General features: G+C 32.9%; 1 protein-coding gene across 1 annotated transcript in view; it reads right to left on the bottom strand.

The window, feature by feature from the left end:
- The window catches only part of LOC106470470 (endothelin-converting enzyme 2-like), a 43,828-nt gene extending 37,901 nt beyond the window's left edge, over positions 1–5,927 (bottom strand). Inside the window, exon 1 of the mRNA XM_022399080.1 lies at positions 5,741–5,927. The gene's annotated coding sequence lies outside the window, so the exon portion shown is untranslated. The remainder of the gene's footprint in view (positions 1–5,740) is intronic.
- Positions 5,928–7,661: the final 1,734 nt, after the last annotated feature.

Raw genomic sequence — 7,661 nt, 5'->3', positions numbered from 1 at the left:
ACATTATCCATCCATGATAACCTCAACATTCGTCACATTATCCATCCATGATAACCTCAACATTCGTCACATTATCCATCCACGATAACCTCAACATTCGTCACATTATCCATCCAAATAACCTCAACATTCGTCACATTATCCATCCATGATTATTAACAGCCAAAGTTAATTATCATGATAACATACATAGATATATTACATATGTAGAAAACACTGCATAAACTGTACACTGCCGTCAACACATTTTTAGCAAATATGCTCATAGGCGAGCAGATCTTTTCTAAGTGTATGCACATGAAACTATCATAGCTAAAAATGGCATAAGTTGTTATTTTCTCAGTTCATTCTGTCATATATAACTAGGTGCAAGCCTAGGTGTGTGTGTGTGTGTGTTTGTATACACATGTTAAAAGATCACAATATCCATTGAGTAACATCAGAAAATGCACAAGTAAATGGTTTACGGAACCACTCACGAGGTACTACTCTATAGATGCATGTGTATCAGCGAAGTATTTCAAAACTCTTTCCCACATCTGGCATGAATCATGAAGCACTTAAACCACCAAGGTGCATATTCCAAGTGCTCTCATTTCAATACATGGTTCCAAAAAACTCTTCGTAGGTCTACTAAAGTTATGCATAATGTTATACTGAATATTACAGCGTAGGAGAAACATATACAATACCAGAAAGTCATACAAAAGAAAATTTAACATGAGTGTGGCATCTTAGGTAACTGAAAAACTACTGTACATTACCTTGAACTGTACTTGAAGACAGCATGTTAACCCAGAGTAAATTATTCATTGTTTTTTAGTGTACATCCCCAGACAAATGACAAATAAAATAATATTTCTGTTAGATATTTTTGTTTAAGAATGATTTTCCAATATTAGGGTTAGGGAGAAACTGTATATTTGACATTAGCACACATGTATGTGCTAAATCCTGCTTTACATTTATAACTATATAAATAATGCTTGGATATGGCTTGAATATAAATACTTTGACACAGGATCAAATTTATAAGAAACCGATCAAATCATTAACTCTTTCAACACCACCTTTATAGATAACTCTCCCAGTGCCAGATTTATTTTTAGTTATATAATGAAAAACAAAAACACACATTATATTATTTCATTATGTAGCTGAGCTGAAATGGGTAAAGTGTGGTAAAGTTTGAAAGGGAATACCACTTGTGGCGGTACAAAATTCATATATAAAATGGTACAGCTTTTAATATGGAGAAAAAGAAATATATGCAGAGGGGAAGAAATAAGTGAATTTTACAAAGGTTAAGAACACAATTTAATAAAAATGAATATATCAAAATAAAGAGAGAGTTGAAATGAACCAAGGTTATTATTTAGATTTGGATGTTCATTTAAGGAACATCAAAACAGTTTGTCATGTGCCCAAAAATTGTCTTCTGGAATTAATATTTATGCAAAAGAACTTCCAACTATCGACTGAGCTACAAATGGGGTATTCATTATTATTTAGAAATTAGTACAATGTAAAGATATCTTTGCATTTACACAAAAAATACTGATTCTAAGAAATTACCATTTGACCGTACCATCAGTGTAATCTAAAAAAAACACGAGTCAAATGAATGTTTCTGCACCATAATGGAAACTGTATGTAATCCTCGCAAGACACACATGAAAATTGTGTAGTAACTTGTATTCTGTACAATTTCTGAAAAGAAGACCTTTCAAAACTGATACATGAAGATGATATACAAGGTCAAAGTACATGGGTTTAAATGACCATAGACAAGAGCAAGTGTCATCTGGTAAAAGTGACTTTAGAAATAGGTCAGTACATCATGAATATGCCACACATCAAAAACAAGAGCAAAGGGCAAATAACAGTTTATAAACATACTTGAAGAGCAAATTACCATTTACAGTTTCTAAGATTAAAAAAAAATAGAGATGGGACATTATAACAAAGCTCATAAAAAGTAGGAATGTGATGACTATGGTGTTGTGTGTGGGAGTCACTAATGCAGTTACAGTTTGTTTTTTTTAATTTCCTGCTTTGTACAAAACATTTAAAAGAACACTTTGCTCTTGAAAAAGAAAAAAAGATTAGAGAAAAAACAGAGTCAAGTCATTGATCAGAAGTGTACAGTTCCTCACAAACTAAATACATTATTATCATATGTGAAGTAGTTGTTCCTAAAAGTTCTCTGATGGATCAAATATGATTAGAAAGGTCAAGATAAAATAATGGGGTTATAAAAGCTCCAGAGAGTCTTTTAACTTCCAGAGTAATGAACTTTCACAATGTAAGCATTACATTTAAGTCTTAAGAGTTAAAGTGGAAGCTTGATAATTTTTATTTTAAATGTACGTGATATTTCTAAAAATAATGTAGTCAGACACGAAGAAATGCAACTGTATCATTGGTATCGCAAGCACAAAATGGATCAAAATAACTAGTACTCCCCTTATATTATTACATTAGTCTCCCTAACTTTATTAATGACAAGCAATATTTAAAGTAAAGTTTGAAATCTGCTTTCCAAAAACTGTCTTTACAATATTAAGCATTCTGTTAGAAGTATAAACACATGGCATGGTTTGCTTGATAACGTAACGCATGTGTAATATTTAAAAATTCTTTGTAAACTTTCTATTGACTACATATAGAAATGTGAAACACTAAATTACATTATTTTGGTGCGAGATGTACGACATCAATATGGCACACCGTCAGTTTTTTTTACATTTTTTTATTGTAAATTTAATCTTTCTAATACAAATTAGTTTAAAGTTGACAAATATAAAAATAAACATTTCCTACTTGGAGTCTGTTTTTTTTATTACAATTCCAAATATGTTCAAAAATACACCAAATCATGAGTAAAAGAGAAATAACTATTATGGGACCTTCATAACCTGTATACGTGTTTCTGTTTTTTTTTATTTACGTGAAGGATACCAATGTACGGCCGATGGGCTATTAAAATGACCCCTGGCTAAAAAACTTCATACATGAAGCAACATAAAGAATTGACATTACTGAAGTGAAGAATTAGAAAAGATTTGATTCAGGTCTTTAAACTGGATAGTTTGTAAGACAGGTAGAATAAAATGTTGGAAAAGTGAGCTTTAATATTAGGGGTTATAAACAGTAAACACATCTGAAATCCCACATATACTTTGTCTTCTACATAACTATTATTCTGTCATTGAAAAAAATTGTGGAATAGTTCATCTGATAAAACATGAATTCCTTGGTCTTCCTTCTAAGATTTTTGATGAGTAGGCATACTAATTTGAAAGGTGAAAATTAACTAGATTGGGTTGCTAACATTGGCAAGTTCCACTTGATCTAGATGGGATATGGCCTTCTGGCACTTCGCCTGTTCATGTTTCTTTATATTGGCCAAAAATAGTTAACTGATAGATATTATTCCCAAAGTTTTTTCTTTTGTTTCTTTACATACTCGAAGGTAAAAAATCACATTCATCTTTCTTATGACTCCAAATATTAGTTTAACACCCAGTCTGCAAGTCAGAGAGACGTGTTTGGTGAGTCGATTCCCAAACAAGACTTTCCAATACTCTTTTTTTTTCTTAATTCCGAACAGAGATTTGAACTTCTTGCAATATCTGGAATATGAAATGCCCACAACTCTGCCAAATTCACACTAGTTTCCAGGTTATGAAGAAGTAAAACCCATACTCCAATCCAAAATCCCACACAAAACATGGTAGTGGCCACACATGCATCAGAGATGACTTAGCTCTCTAAAGCCATATTCTAAAATGTTTTCATAAATTCTGTCAACAGATATGATCAAGGAAGGCTTAACAAAGCTTACTTGCCAATGTAAAATGGCTAAATGCAATACCTGCCCAACCAGGAACACTTCTAGTATTTTGCACAAGAGGAACACAAGATGGCCAATCCCATAAACTTCATGGACAAATATTAAAAGGGGAGTTATTTTGGCACTAAAGAGTTGTTGTTTTTTTTAGCTTAACAAATAAAACCCTTTATCAGAGTACACTTGTTTCATTCTAACTTGAATACTGGAAACAGATACCCCCCTCTGAAGCTCATCCAATCCCCCAAATTTGGTCTCGCACACTAGGTGGTAGAACCAAAATTTTATCCTTATACCAGCAGTTGTACTGCACTGGTAGTATTGTTTAATTTGTTGCAAGTTATATTCTTAACTTTGGAATTTGTTTGTTAGCAAGAGAGCATAGAAACACATAGAAAATTTAGTTATTCTAACATATTCAAAACTAAATTACAAAAAGCAGATGTGAAGAGTGCAGAACTGTTTCAAGATAGTAGAGCAAAACAGTTAGTGTGTTACTTATCACTCTTACTCAGTAAAAATAAGTTGGTTTGATTTTACACTAGTCCTAATAGTAATAATAATAATATTGTTAGTGTTTTGAACATCATTTGTAAAGTATGCCTACAACAATTTACATATTAAACTAAACATTAAACCAAAAATAAAACACTCAAATCCAACCCATATCATTCAAATATTTATCAAGCCTTTCCTTAAACACCCTTAAAAGTTAAATTCATAGCATTTACCACATTCCAACGATCAACATCAACGACCCTCTTAAAACAAATAAAGCTGTCTAAAGCGTCTTAGCTGAAGGTGAGTCCCACACTGCCTAAATTTGTGTCCCCTAGTCTTACAGTTCTCATCATTAAATTAAAAAAAAAAAAGGTGACTGATGCATCAGCGCTATATCAACTCCCTCAACAATCTTAAACACCTCAATTAGATCTACTCTAAAATACAACAGTGTACAAATATTCAAGGATGAAATAATGCAACTTGCTCTCCTCGCATGGACTGAACATTGACTTTTTTTTTTTAATGACCAGCTCAGTTGACTTCTGGTAATGACGGATTTCACGGTGGCTACAGTTCCGGGCCTGTAACAATGAGGTTTCTTTACGCCTCCTATTGCTGTAGCGCTCTTTCGAGCAACTTTAGTGGCCAGTTGGTTTCTTGGTGCTTTTCCGCTGGTGGATTTTCTTGCAGTTTGCTTGATGGGTGTCATAATTTAGTTTTTCAATTTCAGTCCAATCTGTACCGTACTGTACGACTTCTGTGCTGAGAATGATCTTACGTTCGCTGCCAGTTCACTCATCGGAATTTAGGTTTTTTGCGACCTGGGATGGTCAGGTTCTAATAGACCTCTTCCACATATTGAGTTATTTTCACAAAATAATTTTAAAATAACCCGCCCACGAAAGAACAACGATACAACAGTATATTCACATAAACACAGTTACTAAATTAGTACATAATGCATCATAATTATGCTCTTTAGTTTTAACCTCTGAAAGTTTAAAGTTTACATATATTTTGACAAAAATAAAATAAACATTAGTATATATACGAAATATTTCCTATTCGCCTATATTACCAACAAAATACAAATTAAAGTCATACGTAACGCGTAGTAAAATCAGAACTCATCAATCAGTAACACTACAGCTTATACTACTACAAAAAATAGGCCTATAAGAGTTGCTAATACTGTAATAATGCTAGAATGAATATCCTCCAAATAATATTCATTCAGCTATCACAGTATTAGTAGAGTACTACGCCAGTAGGAAGTAGTAGTACTACTAACTTCAGTACAGCATAAATTATAATAATACCGTACGCTTATACTTTTATACGTATCAGTACACTATAATAATATAAAAATGCTAGAAAACTTACCTATTTTTTAAACTTGAATAATTACAAGCTTCAAAAATACGACAAAAATGCAACTGTCTCGTCACCAACTTCTATGTTTAACCCTCCTTATCACAATCACTTGGCGATAGGCTAAAGTTCTACTAGTGTAACGATTGACTTTAGACAACCACCAGTTGCTTCCAAACTAACGCTTATACGCACGCCTCTTTTTTAACGTGGCAAATAGCACGTCTGTTAGTATCTACGCTATAGACCTTATCACAGAACTTTAGCATTTCGCTAACTTACGAAAATTTAGAAACAAGGCTCTGATAATAATAACAAAAACCGTATATAACGAGTTTTCTAATCAAAATAATTATTATACGTAGTCTTTAATATAAGTTAAAAAACAATTATCAGCATAATTTGTTTTGCAAGAAAATGTCTGAATTTTTACTACACAGTTTCATAAAACGACAATCAATAGAATGATGTCACTTCATTCCATTACGCACAAATTTTGTTTTGCAATCTGGAAAAATTATTCTCAGTATAACAAGTATACGTTTCTCTTACTGAGAAAATGAATATTAGCATCTATTTAAAAAAGCCATTTCTGTTGAATACTTTCTACTTAACTGTTTGCTTTAGAACAAGGCCATAATGAGCTATCTACTGTGTCCACAACGTGGAATCGAGCCCCGAATTTTCGTGTTGTAAGTCCGTAAACTTACCACCTCCCACCAGGAGACATCTAGTTAAATCATACAGTGTGCGCAAATAACGACTGCTAAGTTTATTTCAGCCAAATGCTCGTAATCTTATAACGTCGATGATGATAAAATTAAATTTATTTGAATTTATTCAAATTAACCGCATTAACATGTTTCTACATGGATTAGTGTTTATATTTTCCAGGTAGATTGTTCTCTAAGAATGTTAAAAATATGTTTCAGTACATTTTTATATACCAAGAAATGAAGACTAATACAACTATAAAATATATTTTTTTTATTTATATCCGTTGTTTCCAAACAAAACTTTTCAATATTAAAACCAAATACTATGGAATATGGTTCAAACCTATAGACTGCTTTGCAATATTTAAAACTGGTGTGTTTGTTTGTTTTTAATTATGCACAAAGCTACACAAGGGCTATCTGTGCTCTGCCCACCACAGGTATCGAAACCCGGTTTCTAGCGTTGGAAGTCCGCAGACATACCGCTGTGCCACTGGGGGGCAAACTGGTGTGTGTTTTTTAAATAGAAGAAGAAAAAGTAATATTAAATTTTCATGATTAGAAGTTGTAAGTTTGGTCAATAGGCGTTGTCACGTGGTATACAATTGTAATCAAATTTTGATCTAGATCAGTAATTCTCAAAATCTGTCACACTGAGCCTCCTTAAGCTAAAGAAAATACAATTGCATGTCTCCATAATTTACGATTTGAGAGAATGCGTGAAAAAACCACTAAGGGGTGCCCTCTGGAAAGATAAACTAATATTACTTGCAATATTTTTATCTTATTTCTTCCATATATTTGTCTAACTTTTCCCCTCAAATCACCAAATCTTTCCTTAAAAAGTAAAAAATTGAATAAATAAATAACTGACACGCAGCTAGCCCACTCCCGCGCATCCCAAAGAGGCCTGGTTCCATAGTTTGGGAGTTGCTGATCTTTGTTAAAAAAAAAAAAGAAACAAAGAAAGAAAGATAGAGATCAGTTTACGACCGAAACACGATGAAGTGCTGAACCAAGACTATTACATTAACCTCAAATAGTGTTTGCGCTGTGATTGGCTGACTGAACATGACGTCACTACCTGACCACTTGGAATGCGTGAAGAGAGACGATGGACAGGCATGCAGCGCTCATGGCGGCCACAGTTTAAAGTTATAAATAGCAAAACACTATATTATCACTAAATACAAATTTTTGTGTTTTTATATGTGACA

This window comes from Limulus polyphemus, unplaced genomic scaffold (assembly GCF_000517525.1).
Source record: "Limulus polyphemus unplaced genomic scaffold, Limulus_polyphemus-2.1.2 Scaffold4024, whole genome shotgun sequence".
Lineage (NCBI taxonomy): Eukaryota > Metazoa > Arthropoda > Merostomata > Xiphosura > Limulidae > Limulus > Limulus polyphemus.
Note: the sequence above shows the minus strand (reverse complement) of the source record. Positions and strands in the feature narration are given on the sequence as shown.